The sequence below is a fragment of the Lactuca virosa genome, chromosome 4, assembly GCF_052849685.1.
Source record: "Lactuca virosa cultivar CGN04683 chromosome 4, Lactuca_virosa_CGN04683_v6, whole genome shotgun sequence".
In the NCBI taxonomy this organism is placed as follows: domain Eukaryota; kingdom Viridiplantae; phylum Streptophyta; class Magnoliopsida; order Asterales; family Asteraceae; genus Lactuca; species Lactuca virosa.
In genome coordinates, this window is record NC_136429.1 from 461,862,058 (window position 1) to 461,878,199 (window position 16,142).

At 37.1% G+C, this 16,142-nt stretch overlaps 1 pseudogene; it reads left to right on the forward strand.

The window, feature by feature from the left end:
- Positions 1-752: 752 nt before the first annotated feature.
- LOC145109161 (F-box protein SKIP2 pseudogene) lies at positions 753-2,696 on the forward strand (annotated as a pseudogene).
- Positions 2,697-16,142: the final 13,446 nt, after the last annotated feature.

The following is a 16,142-nucleotide window of genomic DNA, read 5'->3' on the forward strand; positions in this document are numbered from 1 at the left end:
TGGAAACTTGAACACTAAATATAATATTGGCGAAGAGTATGACATTATATTTGATGTTACACTATATATATAATGTTAAGTTTATTGTAAAGTTAAAATATTATAATATAGATTTTAGTGTAAGAAAATGAATTAATATAGGCTTTAATGTTGGAATGAAGATGCTATTAATTGACAAATTATTTATATTGGCATATTTTTGCATGTAATTTACTTAGCCGGTTACCAGAAGCCCCTGGTTTTTACCTTTGTATTTACAAAGTTTGTTTTGGATGTAATGTGATATCCAAAGTTTCTAAACTAAAATTTATTAGGTGGAACAAACCTGAAATTTATTATTATTTAATAAAAGTGTTTTAAATACATTGTCATGTTTATTGTTTAATGCTTGACGACTCACACGAACATATTCCAATTACCTGGTTTAATATAAATGAAAATATATCTAAAAAATATTGGAATAAAACTTACACTACTAGCATTTCTTAACATTAAATATAAAGTTTTAAATAAGATAAACTTTGGCATTTTACAATTTACATGTTAGCATATATTAGCATATAGTCCAAGTGAATCATCCAAGTCTTCTAAAAGGTTACCATATGGGATAATGAAACTAACCCCACCGTCCATGATAGTTCGGGTCGGCCGTATGAGACCAAAAGCCGTCGCCGTTCAAACCCATTAACCCGTTTGACGGGTCTTGTCCCAACCCGTTTTCCACGAACCCCCTTTTTCAAAATCCATTATGTATTAAACTTCCTAAATCGAAGAAGCAACAACAATAATTAACCATATTACTTCCATCTGGATGGGCCAATCTTCTTCCTCCCACTCGCCGTCGCCGGCGGGGTCAACCCACCACCACCAGCGGTCCATCACTAGGTCATCGTCTTCTTCCTCTGCCCGATCGGAGATTCTTGGTTTTAGGTACTCCAAAGAGGAGGTGTGTTTCGATTTCCCGGATGCAACCACTTCTTTTATCGACTATACATCTGAAATTCCCGATGATTGTTTAGCCGTAGTTTTCCAGTTTCTTGGTGCCGGCGACCGGAAGCGTTGCTCCCTTGTATCGCGAAGATGGCTGCTCGTCGAAGGCCAGAGTCGCCACCGCCTTGCTATAGACGCTAATTCGGGACTCGTTCCTTTTATTCCGTCAGTTTTTTCTAGGTTTGATTCTGTTACCAAACTCTCGCTCCGATGTGATCGTAGATCTGTTAGTATTGACGACAACGGATTGATTATGATATCTCTCCGGTGTCTTAACCTAACGCGGCTTAAGCTCCGTGGATGCCGTGAAATAACCGATGTAGGTATGGCGGCGTTAGCTAAGAACTGCAAGGGATTGAAGAAATTCTCTTGTGGATCTTGTATGTTTGGTGCTAAAGGAATGAATGCGCTCCTCGATAACTGTTCATCTCTTGAAGAGCTCTCGGTGAAGCGTTTACGCGGCATCAACGACGGTGTAACGGCGGAGCCGATTGGTCCTGGTGCCGCTGCTAAGTCGCTCAAAACCGTATGTCTCAAGGAGCTTTACAACGGCCAGTTTTTTGGCCCGTTGATTAGCGGTGCTAAGAATCTCAAAACCTTGAAACTGCTCCGATGCTTAGGCGACTGGGATAGCTTGATGGAAATGATCGCTGTTCCAGAAAATTCTCTTGTTGAAGTTCATCTCGAGAGGCTTCAGGTGAGCGATATCGGTCTCTCGGCGTTATCAAACTGTTCAAAACTCGAAATCCTCCATATCGTCAAGACTCCAGATTGCACTAATGTCGGAGTTATTTCAATCGCTTCACACTGTAAGTACTTAAGAAAACTTCACATCGATGGCTGGAAGACAAACAGAATAGGAAACGAAGCGCTAATCGCCATTGCAAAAAACAGTGCAAACCTTCAAGAACTTGTTCTAATCGGAGTTAATCCCAGCTCAATAAGCCTGGAAGCCATTGCTACAAACTGTCAGAAGCTTGAAAGATTAGCCTTATGTGGAAGTGAAACAATAGCAGACACCGAGATTTCTTGTATTGCATCAAAATGCGTTGCTTTAAAAAAGCTATGCATCAAAGGGTGTCCTGTATCCGATGAAGGGATCGAAGCTTTCGCATGGGGTTGCCCTAATTTGGTCAAAATCAAGGTGAAGAAATGCAGAAACGTAACATATGAAGTTGGTGATTGGCTAAGAGCTAGACGAGGATCATTAGTAGTCAATTTAGACGTTTGTGCAGTTGAAGCTGAAGCTATGGATGCAAGTGCTAGTGATAATGGTGTTCAAGAAGACATGGAAATAACCCACGTGGCAGTTGCTCATCCTCATCCTCTAGCTACTAGCAATAGTGTTCGAGGATCCATATTCAAGACAAGATTCGGGTTTTTTGGTGCAAGAGGTATTGTAACTTCTACGTTTAGAAGGTTCTCAAATGGTAATACTAATAATACCAGTTCTAATGGTTGCTCATAAACTGTATCTCACTTTCTAAACAACATTTGAATCGATCAACATTCAACACCTGTTTCTATTTCTTTCTTCTTCTTCTTCTCAATTTCTGATTATTGATTAAAAAACACTGTAACTTGTAGCAGAAAAAGGGCAAATGTAGCCACAATTCGTAATGGGTTCTGATGTTAATATATGTTACATTTTCTTGTAATGATGTTGTTTTCTGAATGTTAATGAAAAGATTTTTGACCCATCGTAATCGATTTGTTCAATTTCTTGTAATTTTTCTTTTACAATATGGTATTGGTTGCTATCAATTCTTCAAGTCAATTTTGGTCTCTTGTGACAACTTTGGATGATAATGAAGGATTATGAATAGTTGGGCTTGTTGACATGTTCATGTAGTGATTAGAGAATAATTGACAATTTCTTGACAAACAAAGGGGGGACCTTTATTTCTTCATTAACTTTTGTTTGTATAAATGAATTTTAAAAATATATAAGAATACGAAAGTAAAAATAAACAAGGGCTAACTTGTAAGGCTAATGCGGTGTACATACACCGCATTAAGCTGATGTGGGTTGCGTAGTAACGCAGGAACACCGCCCCCTTACGCGTGGTGGTGATGTGGGGTGGTGTTTCGTTGATATGGTAACGAAGCCTAACTCAAGAAGCATTCTTCAATGTATAAGTCCACTTGCATGAAGTGCAACAAAATTTTGGGGGTGGTTAGGTGATAGGTATTTTCTAGGGTAACGGTGGGAAGTGGTGTTGATGTGACATTTTGTTTTTTTTGTTTTTAATGTGTTATAGTGTTACGGGTACATCTGATAGCCTAAAAAGCAGGAATTAATGGTGAAAATTAATTTTGCCTATATTATTTGATGAAAATACGAATTTCTATTCCTATTTACCACTTTTCAGGAGATAATCAATAGTTTCCAAATAAACTAAATAACTATCAATTTATCAATTTTGCATATAACATTTGCAAATTGTGAAGATGATTTCATCTACGAAAAGCGGGTAAATATTTAAGTGGGAAGACTTGATTTTTTTTAGATGCGCAAAGATTGATGTCCGTATGCAAAATCATCTGAGAAATTGATTTCTATATGTGATTTCACAGATGGCGGCTTCGAAAAGATTGTTTTTTTAAGCCTGTATTTTTTTTTCTGTCATCCATACTACTAAATCTAACCAACGTACTGCAAAATATGATATTTGGAATGTGAAATTTGACATCCGTATTGCAAAATCTGAAATATGACAAGTGAATTTAAGAGAAATAAGTAATGATTATTTTATAAAATCTACTTTCGAAAAATTAAGATATTCAAGGTAAATTTGTCTATCTAATATCATTTCTATGAAAAAAAACATGGCTTCAAAATTTTCAGATTATTTTGTTGTTGCTTGTGTTGGTGGTTTATGACAACCGAAAAATGATGAATGCAAATACGTTAGGCATTTTGTTAAAATTATAGTGTAGAATTTCGGACATATATAAAATTTCATTAATTTATTAAATTTGGTGAAATTAAAGATAAGTTTGGAAAAGAGACGGTTTGTCCTTTCAACATCATATGTTAAATAATCGATAGTAGCAACGTGAAACACTTAAAAATGTTATTCAGGAATTCTCAAATGTTGTTCATCTGTATTTGGTAGATAATTGCTTTGGTGGAACACACTTCAACTATTCAATACAATGCAACACATCAATCAAATGTTGTGTTGCAACTGATCCAACTGAAAACGCTCCAGTAAGAAAGAACTGATCTAGTGGAAGAGATAACAACAATCAATAAAGTAATTTTATCTCTTAAAGTGGTCATCAATATCCCGCTGGATATCTTGTATATGAAAAACTAGTACAACAAAAAATTCATTATATCGATCTAGAAATTTATAAGTACTTTGGCGATGATGATGTTTCTATATGTAACAATGTTGTTTATACACCTCACGATGATGTTGGTGAAGATGACAATACATATGTTGGGAACGAAGATGATACATTCATACATATGTTGGTCAAGACGAGGATACAAATTACCGAGAGAAGTATTTCTGTTGGTAGATAATACTAATCTATTTCTTTATGGCGAGCCAATATATTATTGTATATGCTTATCTGACCTTGAGAAAAGTGACACTAAAAATGAATGGATGGACCGTGTTGTCCAGACCAATTATATCTGCTTACTCCATCACACAGCCTAAAGCCATCACAAAGGATAAAAAATCCACAAACATTCAAGGACAAAGAAGCTTTTTTAACTAGCACTAGGATTGAAAAGTGTTCATGATGGATTTCAGTACAAAACTGATAAATTGTTACTGGTCAAATTGTACTTAGCGAATTTCAGTTATGCGGCTATAGAATACTAGCAAGTTCCAGACCATAAAACTTGTGGATGAACACAATTTTTATTCAACACAACTGAACCAAAACCATTACCAAGCAAACAAAAAAAATGTCAAGCCATTTAATTGCCAAGGTCTTGCATAGTTATCATAGCAAAGCCTACCGTGGAACCGACATCCAATGGGATTTCACTTCGAAGAATAAAAGAAATATTGCGTACAAACAAGCATGGCGTGCGAAACATCATGCACTTTCCTTAAGAATGATTGTTTATTAGACTCCTTGTGTACTGTTACAACTTGGAGAAGCACAAACCTGGAAGAGTGACATACATTCAAATGGATAGTCACGACCGTTTTAAGTTCTTTCTTACTCTTGATTGGTTGCACAGCAATCTTTTCTTTTCTTGTTATGATTTTATATGTTTATATACTATATTTCCACAACATTTGTTAATTTATTTTAATTTTTAGCTTCGGGTTTTCCTAAAGAGCTGTAGGCGTGCCTTCGTGATAGACGTGGGGTAACACTCGGTTCAGGATTTGCTTCATTACTCGAGGTTGCGGCCCAATCATCAATTGTCATAAGGCTTAGGGCCTTGGGAAGGGAAGGATTCGGTCCATCTCGCATGTGGGTGGCATGGTATAAGTGATCCAAGTGCTCGATTGTGTCTTCGGAGGCCAAGGGTATAATCGTAATGTGATATCTCAATATATTGAGTTTTTGGTTTTGTTCGGTACGTTTTAAGGCTTGGTTGTGTCGTTAGAAGCGTAGGGTTTCTCTCCACCTTTTCGTGGATATAAGGTTCGTTGGAAACGGACCTAGGATGAGGGAGTTATGGTATTTTGAAGTTATTGGCAGATTTGGCCCTTGATGGAAAAAGTTTGCATTCCGGTCCCATGCATGCAAAAGTGGCATGCGCGTGAGTACGCCCAACGTAATGATGGAAAAGTGGACGCAGGAGGTTCGGAGCTGTACGCCCATCGTACGTACAGGATCCAAAACCCTAAATTTTTTAGGGTTGGCTCACTATTTAAACACCTTAAGTCCCAGGTGTGAGCCTCTCTTTCATCCTCCATTGTCATAAACCCTAATTTCGAGCTGTAGCCTCATCCAAGAGTGTTGTGAGCCTTTTTATGTGCATCTTTGGTGGTTTCTGGTGTACATTCAAGAGTGGAAGTGTTGTGCAAGGTGGTGAATCAAGGAGAAGGCTTGTGGATCTGGACTATTTGCTACATTCTCAGCTCATAAAAGGTAAAAAGTTCTTAACTTGCTCATTAGAAATTGAGATATAAGATTATGTAGGTTTTGGTTCCATTTTGACCTCAAGAGTGAGATCTAGTGGTTGATGTGACAACCCGAAATTTCTTCCGTTTATACCGTTAAAAATAAATAAATCAATTCGGATTTATTTCCGTTCACATTAGTATTATTTTTGGTCTAATAACGGAATATTCTAAGCTCAGTTCAATCGAGTTTTGGATTCAAAAACGAGGTTTCAAAGTCAAAGCATAGCATACGGGCCAAACACCCCTTCGAGAGGAGTGTACGGCCGCAAACTCGAGTTTACGGCCGTACACCCCCCACCCCACCCCATGGCCGGAAACTCACCCCTATATAAGGGATGAGTGGCCTTCATTCCACACTTTAAGCACTCAAGAGACTTTCTCTCTCTACTCTCTCTCTCTATAATTTTCGAGTTTTTGCTTAAGGATCTTCAAAATGTAAGTGATTCTTCACTTCTATTGTGTTTCAATCCCTTTTCTAGTGATGAATCCATGTTTCATCTCATAAATTTCATCTTTTTCTAGATTTTCTCTCTCACCAAGAACACCAAGAACACACACTAGTTCTTGGTGGCTAAAAACCTCATTTCAAGCCTCCTAAGAGTAAGTATCTACCCCCTATGCTTGATATCTACTAGAAATCATTGATTATCACCTAAAAATCGACCCAAATCATGAACACGAAATGGGTTTACGGCCGTACTCCCTTCAATGGCCGTAAACTCCATTTTTGGTCGATTATTGGCCTTTAAACCCTACTTTGAGCCATGCATGGGACTTAGAACACTTCCAAGAGGCTAGAAAGGACTTAGAAATGCCACGAGTCACATTTTCCTCGAGTGTTTACGGCCGTAAACTCATGGGCCGTAAACCCATGGGCCGTAAACTCTGTTGGGCCGCAAACCCTTGACCGTACACTCCTTTTACGGCCGCAAACTCCCCATTTTTTAAATCACATGCGATTCCAACACTTAGTTTCAAGTGTTTCCTAGACCCTAGGATGATTTCCTTCCATAACAAATAGTGTTATGCTCTCTCCTAATACATATATGTACTTCTACATGCTAAATAGGATCCGTTTGTGCCCGAGGCTTTATTTGACACTCAGCAGTTCCTAGCAACTTACTTTCGAATCCCACATCAAACGGTGAGTTCATACCCCTGCGCTTTTTCCGAGTTTTCCATGTTTTCAGGGGGGGGGGATACAAGAAAAATTACAAGGAAACTTGTGCTCAAAATATATTATTTTGCTAAAGATAACTATATGTTTAGAATGCTTTTAACACAGAAAACAGTTTTGCCAAACGATTAAGAAATCAACTCGTAGAAACAGTTTTCAAAACTAAAGCAACGAATTCGTGAATCATATCGTAAAATGTGTTATTTTATAAAGGATTCATACAAATCTTAAATAGGATTATCAGTATTATTACATACAAATTGTTAGTCTAAAGTTGGAGACACGTCATTGGTAACACCCCCACAGAAACTGGGTGTAGGATTAGCACTTGTAACCAGAATCTCTTGTAGGGAGAACGTGACTATTGTGTATAGATCTATACGGGACTGACTATCCCGCACCTGGCTGCTAGCTACAATTGGACCGATAAGGCCAAGGGTGACAAATTCATAAAAAGATACTGACCCCGTTACGTGTCATATCAAGTCTAAGTACGGTTATGACACTCACAACCTAGATAACAGTAATTTACATTTGTAATAATGAAACAAGTAAACTAATTTCAAAGTAATAATCGATTTGACTACTAATAGTAGTAGTAATACTCTTAGGATTTTAGTTCATCTCGTATTCTTTAGTTTTATTTATGTAATAAGACTAATACACCTCACCAGGAGCGAAAAGGGTTCTTCAAGAAAACTACGTCTAACGATATAAGTATGATAGATACTTGTACACTTCAAACTAGAAACAGATAACCAACCATCAACCTTAAGGAAAATATAGGATTTTCCTGGAATAACTCAACCTTTCATAAACGGACTGTTTAACAAATAACTAATGGATAATCAAACATCTTTCATAAGAAAATATAGGATTTTCTTGGGAAACACTTTTCAAAGACATCAAAGAATCATTTTTACCTAACATTCTTTACACCAGAAAATATAAGGTTTTCAGGAGAAACATAACGTATTTTTTTTGAAACAATAAAGAATAGTTTTCTAAAACATAAACGCTTATGAACTCACCAACTTTATGCTGATACTCTTTCAAATTGCTTGTATTCTCAGGAATTTGTAGACAGGTACTTCCAGGATTTTGGAGAAGTCTGCGCGATAGAATCTCGTCTTTTCATTTTACTTTTATATGTATAAAACTATGTACTAAGACTATGTAAACCTCTTTCATGTATGTATTCAATGTGTGATTGTGTTTACTATGCTTACTATGATACAACTGTTGTGATACTACGCATGACGTCACCCGCCTCCGAACGTTTCCGCCGTTATTTCTGACGGTTCGGGGGTGTGACAGTTGAACACCACTCCAGGAGCTTTGAGTTGCCACTCTTAGCAGTTCTAAGGTCATAAGTTCATAAAAATGCTTGTTTGATGCTTAGATATGGTCCATGCATGTTCTTTTTGGGTTTTAATGGATTAAAATGGTTGTTAGGTCCCATTGAGTCATGTAAATGCATAAAGTTGCCGACTTTATGCATTAAGAGCTTAGTTGGAAGGTATCCTGAGGTTTTGACGGAAAGACTTAACAGATTAAGTCCTAATATGAGTTTTGGAGAAATAGCGGGTACGCCCTGCGTAATTTCATATACGCACCGCGTACTAACTTGAGGCCCCGATCTGTATCTTCGAGTACGCTGAGCGTACAGGGGTACCCCCCGCGTACGTTCAACTGTGGACTTTTGGGTTTGTTCTCGTTTGGGCTTCAGGCTTGGGTTTGGGCTTTGTGTGTTGGGCTTATTGGTCAGAGGAATTTTATAGTCTTGAACTCTTGATTGGGCATGTCTAGCTGTGCCAAGGTTTTGTATTGGGCCTCGATGGGCCCAATGGTTTTGGACTTTAGTGAGCCCAATGAGCTTGGGTCTTTGGGCCATCGGAGATTTATTATTGGACTAAAGATTGTTGGGCTTTAGGATAAGGCCCACACGGGGTTGGGCCCAATTTGGAAAATTGGGCCATTAGTGGGCTTTTATGAATTTTGTAGTTTTGGACCTTTTTGGTGTTGGGTTTGGGCTTCAGTTTTGGTCAGGGGTAAAATGGTCATTTTACCCCAAGTATGGATTATGGATCTCGGTTTGAGAACCCAATTTCTAATTAGGTGTTATTTTAGTATTGATAGCTCGGGAAGGCGTCAGAGCAGCAGCTAGGGATTTCTTTCAGTGAGCTTCTACATTCGAGGTGAGTCTCCCTTCGTAGATATTGTGGGTCGAAGGCACCAAGGCCGGCCCATTAGTATTGATATAGATTAATGATTCTATTTGTGACAATAGTAAGGTGGTATGTATTGTTTGATGTTTATGTGAGATATGCATGATTTTATATGGTAGTGGTAAGGGGTGAGATAGACCCCGTAATCAGTTGGAATAAACCGGAGGGTAGGTCAGACACCCAGATATGCCTGACAAGGGTAGGTCGGGCACCCATATATGCCTGACAAGGGTAGGTCGAGCACCCACATATGTTCGGTAGTAACTGGTTGAAATAGACCAAAGGGGTAGGTCGGGCACTCAGATATGCCTGACAGTAAGTTTGCATCATATGTGGTATTTGGGGAGCTCACTAAGCTTTGTGCTTACGGTTTTCAGTTTATGTTTCAGGTACTCCAGTTTTCAAAATAAAGAGCTCGGGGCGATCGCAGCGCATACACCCGTGTTTTCCGCAATACGTGATTTTGGGATTCAACTATGATAATTGTGTTACTTAGAAATGTTTTTAAATGTTTGAATCAAGTTACAACTATGTTTTGATTATAATAAAAATGAAAATTTTATCCTTGATTTTTTGGATGTTACACGTAGCCCACCTAAAGAGTGACTTTAAGGGAACCATGTTATTTGTCGTTGCGATGAACGAACACAGCCAAATTTTGCCTTTTTGTTTGGAATATTCAAGAGTGAGTGCACAAAAGACATGATCATTGTTCCTATAAATAAACCACATGATTACATTGGTGGCTCGGAACATTTAACCTTCATTTATCATAGGGATTCAATGATTTTTGGGGCCATTGCAAATATATTCCTATACACGCATCATGGTGTTTGTATGTATCATATTTATCAAACTTATGAGGTAAGTTCAAGGAAAGTTAGAAAATAAAAAAGTGTATTGGAAGGAAGCTAAAGCATACAAAGTGTTAGATTTTGACTATTATTTTGAAGTGCTACGTAGCATAAGAAGCACTGAATGGGAATACTTAAAAGCTGCTAATCTAAAAATAATCAAGGGAATATTTCTATGGTATTCATTATAATCTTATGACACCAAACAACGTATAATCCAACAATGTGTTATTAAGATATGCATGGAAGATGACGATGATGATGCTTATAGATATCTTTTGCACGACGACGTAATATTGATATTTTCAATGTCGGATTAAAGCATGCACAACTTAGATGAATTGACAATGTTTATTGAATTCTTACATTTAGAATACGTTGGACTTAACAATGTTATTTGGTCATAAGAAACAACAAGAATTACCCCATAAGGTAATAATTTTTTTAGAAGAAGAGAAAATAAAAATTACTAACTAGATGATCTTTCTGATTTCAATTTCAAATTTGGGGTCCTAGACATCGTGTCACACCCCAAAACCGAGAACGGCGGAAACGTTCTGGGGTGGAGGACGTCATGTAATGTATCACAACAATGTAAAGTAGTAAACAAGCAACAACATCATCCATTGCATTAATTGTATAATTTTAATTACAAGTGTGTTCTTTCATAGCATAAAACATCATAATGAATATTCAAAATAAAAGAGGAGACTTGACTGCTCCGTCTTCTCTAAACCTTACATCGTACCTGTCTATTTGTGACCTGAGAATACAAGTTATTTTGAAAGCGAGTATCAGCAATAAAGCTGGTGAATTCATAAGTATTTTAGTGTCATTTCTTTGTGAAAAGTTGTTATGAAAGATTCGTAAAAGTTTGAGAAAGCAGTTTTGTATAAGTGTGAAAAACCCTAGAAAATCCCATATTTCCTACTAGTATGAAAAGTAGTCTTCTACCAAGACTCAAGTGTTTTTGAAAGTATGAACCTCTACGTAAGGGAAGGTTTTACCTTGTACAACTATTATTATTCAAACCTAATCTACCACATCGATTATACGAATGTGACACAAAGTAAAGGAAATAAGGAAAAATAATATAATAACAGAGAGTGTATCCTTTTGCACTAGGATATTCACGGCGTGGAAACTCGCTGAACAGTATAACCGTAACTATGTGAATGTGTCACACAGTAAGGTAAGTGTATCCTTTTGCACTAGGATATTCACGACGTGGAAACTCGCCGAACAGTATAACCGTAACTATGTGAATGTGTCACACAGTAAGGTCATCAAGAAAGTAATATAATAGTATCTACTCATATAATATATAATAGTATTTACTCATATAATATGTAATAGAATCTCATCATGTAGTATCTATGTAATCGTATCTCTACATACATCATATATGTAATCGTATCTATGTAAAAGTATCCATGTAATAGTATTTCTACAAATAGCATGTATTCGTATAGACTCATGAATGAACCGACTCATGTGTGATTCCTTGTACTAGGAATGGCAAGTAGTATCTCCTAACTATACCTATTATAGTTACTAGTAATGTACGAGTATAATCGGAAGTATACCTTTGCTACCCAAAGGTACTGAATTGATTGATGGAACTTTTATGACTATATATGTATATATGATGTATAACTAATATTTAGACGACCTTCGGACGGATAACCGATACCCTAAAGCCACATCCCAACGAGGAAAAGGAAACAAGGCGAGCTAGCCGTTCTAAGTCCTTTAAACATTACTTATATAAATATACATATATAGGCATGCATTTGACAGTATAAAAGTATAAAAGAAATTTTGTAAAACCTTTGAAAAGTTTAATAACTAAGAAAGATGACTTGATGTCAATTTATAAAACGATTTTGAAAACAGTTTGATAAGACAATTTAAGTGTAAGAAAAACCTTTGTTTAAAACATTGCTGTACAGATTTTGAAAGGAAACATACAGCACGCAAGATAGTTTGATAAAGGAATTTAAACAAGTAAAAACGTTTTTGGAAAGTCATTTGAAGTAATATTTTTAGTAAAACAGCTAAAAGTGTAGTAAATCCATTTGCATGCTGGTTATTAATCACATGTGATTGATATGATAACTAGCATGATTCAACTTGTATTCCCCCCCCCCCCATAAAAGCATTTGAAAACATTTAAAAGGTTAATTAAGGGGTATGAACTCACCTGTAGCGAGTGGATCGGATGGAAGTGCCGGTTAGAATGCTAGGTGTCGAGTGAGGACTTGAACACACACACACAGATCCTATGTAACATGTAGTGATACATAAATGTATCTAATTAGTTATTTAATTACTAATTAAGTAAATAAAGGCATTCTAATGTATGAAAACACTTTGATTCGGGTGCTAGAAGTGCTAAGGGTTGCATCTAAGGAGTGTATGGTCTCCCTATGGGGTTTACACTTCAAATGATCACCCCTAAGGGTGTTTACGGTTGGAGGACCATTCCCCCCATGATTTTACGGCCGTAAACTCATGGGAATGGTGTGTTTGAGTGATATAAGGCTTCATGTTTCACAAAGAAGTGTCCTAGGGTTGATTCAAAGGCCTTGGAAGTGGTTGGGACTCGAAATGGTACTCCCTTGGAGTTTGCGGTCCTTGGACCACTCCTTGGGAGTTTACGGTCGTAAACCCTCAAGAGTTTACGGCCGTAAACCCTGGCCACTTCATCCATTTCGTGTTTTGTGGTCCTAAGCTCATTCATACAAGTTTCTAGTCCATTAAACATGCTAGGGAAGGAGTTAGGGGCACCAAAACACCCTTTGGGGTGTTTACGGTTTTGGGTGTTTACGGTTTTGGGAGATTCCCAAACCGTAAACACATGTTCTTGGGGGTTTTGATGTTCATTCCATGGATTTATCAAGCACACTAAGTAAACAACTAGTTAAGAAGAGTATACTTACTTCTAGGAAGCTTGTAGGAGTGTTTAGGACCCAAGAACACTAGTGTGTGTTCTTGGTGTTCTTGGTGTTTTGAAGATCACTTGAAGATCTAAACAAAAATCGAAATTTCATGGATGAAAGGATGTAAAAACACTAGATTAAGTGTTGTAGGAAAGAATCTAGGCAAGAAAACTTACACTTTTGGCGGATTTGGAAGAATGGACTTATGATACTTGAGAGAAAAAAACTTTGTGTTCTTGAGGTGGAAAGTGGGAAATGAGCAAAAGATGTGTAAACTCATGCTATACGCATGAGTTCTTGAGAAATAGGTGTTTACGGCCCAAACACCATTTGTTTGGCCGTAAACTCCTAGCTAAAGTGTTGGTTGCTCGGTTTGTTACACCTTATTAATAACGACAATTTATTTTATTAAATCGTTTGACGAAAAATAAAATAAAATTCCAAACGGGCTTAAATCCGGCCAAAAATGTACGAAAATGTTTTTGACTATTATTTGAAGTGTTTGACTATAGAAATTATACAGACGAAAATTTCGGGTTGTCACACATCGACACTAACAACATTGTTGATTTCAATAAAAAACTTGTACATGCCTAAAGTGCCAGCTTTCTAGCTTATCGTATGGGCATGTGTCTTAAGTATTTAAGACATGATGATTGTTCCGAAATGCCTATCAAAGCCTATCATATATATTATTACGTCCAAACATACAAAGAGTTAGGTGTTGTTTGTTTTTTTTTAAGAAAACCACTTCTTGCCGCGCCACGCAGCACGCGCGCAACACTTGGCTTTTCGCAGTTGTTTGTTTTTTAGATGACTTCTAACTTAAAAACTGTTGCCGTGTGTTGCGTGACGCATCACTGGACCATCATCTTCAAACCACTTCTCACTTACTTTAAGTTATATTATTCAACTTAGATTTGTTTTAATTTTCTTTTCAACAACATGCTTATTATTTTAATAATATTTGAAGAATATGTAAACGTTGGAGTATATTTTACATAATTTTAAATAATTTCAAAACCGTTTGGTAAAGTTCATATGGCAGGGAACCAGTGAAACTGTTTGTGCTCAAACTCATGCAACATAGAAAATATATATAGATTGTAAAATTATAAACAACAAAGAATTAAATAGAAAAAGTTATTGCTTGATGGCAGAAACACAAACAAAATAGGAAGAGACATACAGTGATCTAAGATCAGTAAGTTGTGCTAGCTCTCGTGGAACCTGCCCTGATAACGCATTGATACAAAAACTCCTATAAAAAAGTTGAGATTATCATCATATATCTGAATTTCAGATGTATTCTTAAATATATAGAGGTTAAAATTATTAATTGAGTTTAAAGTATCAAAAAGGGATGGCTTACATGATCTACATCCGAGTTAAATTGCCAATGGAAGGTCACAAGGGACCTGTCAAATAATTCTGGGCCAACTGACTGTAGCAAACACTTGATAATTTAACATAATACACACATAAATATTCATAAAACGAATATATATTTTTATGTTTTAACTTCCAATAGTAGTTAATAGTATAGTGCAGAAATAGCCGCATACATACAAATTTGTAAGGTAAGTCAAAGTCCAGAGTCCTTCTGGGATTGGACCCACAACATCCATTCCAATAACCTTTCTGATGATTTGAAGGGTGAGAATTGGGGAAATTACAGTCGCATTTGATGCCAGGATTGTAACCGAAGGCATTTTCCAGTGCTTCCAACCACATAGCATCCATGTAACTTATCGAGTTGACCAAAAAGCTGTCCAACAGCTTCAGATGCTGCAGATACACATACACAAAGTTTCAATAAGAACAACACCTCAAATTTCACAGTGAAAATCAAAAAAGGAAAGTATTTTTAAAATTTTGAAAAACGAACAACGTAATTGAGCCCTAACTCAAAATTCGGGGATTGAGAAAAAAGTTATGCATAGTAAAGACTGAAAATTATCTGAAAAAATCAAGAATCGGCTAATAATTACCTTCAAGTTCTTCAATGTGCTTGACAATTTGCGCTTAGCCATCGCTGATAATTTGAATCTAGGGTTTCGGCAGAGCCCTCTCAATCCGACTCTCCGAAATGGATGGGATCAACAGAAAGGCATGAGTAGAAATGTATGTCAAGTTGATTAGGAAGGAGACAGAAAGAAGAGGGTTTCCATTTCCTTCTGATGGCGATCGAGAGAGAGAGAGAGAGAGAGAGAGAGAGAGAGAGAGAGAGAGAAAGAAAGAGAGGCGAGAGAGAGAGAGAGGGATAAGTAAACCCATAGGCGTTGAGACATCTGTGTCATCTCTTTTAGGTCTCCGAAGAGGAATCTGTAGGAGTTTCCTTTCAGGCCCTGAGCTCTTAAGAATTTTTCGATCTTCTTTGGTTTGATGATGGGACGTCTTCGGTGGGGGAGGTCGGCAGCCGTGGACCTTCGGTGGGAGATGTTGGTGGAGACGGATGAAGAAGTAAGGACATTGGTTTCAAACCCATCTGACCCACCAGGGAAATCATTGATCTCGATTCCAGTTTTTCTGATCTGGGATTTTCTCTTTTCTTTCTTGATGATCTTCCTTAACTTCCCCGAGAATCTTGGTTGATCGTGGTTGATCTAAGTTTTCTAGGGTTAGGGCTACTTGTGTGTGACGGAAAAGGTGGACTGCATCTTTGGTGTTGACGGATGAAAATTGGTTTGATAGCGGTTGTTGTGTGTTTAGGAGATTAGGGTAAGGTCCGTGTAGTGTAATACGTATATGATCCGTGTAGTGTAATACGTATATGATTGGTTATATGCTTAATATTATTGTACATGAGGTAATACATGTTGTACCTCTTAATTTTCAAGAAA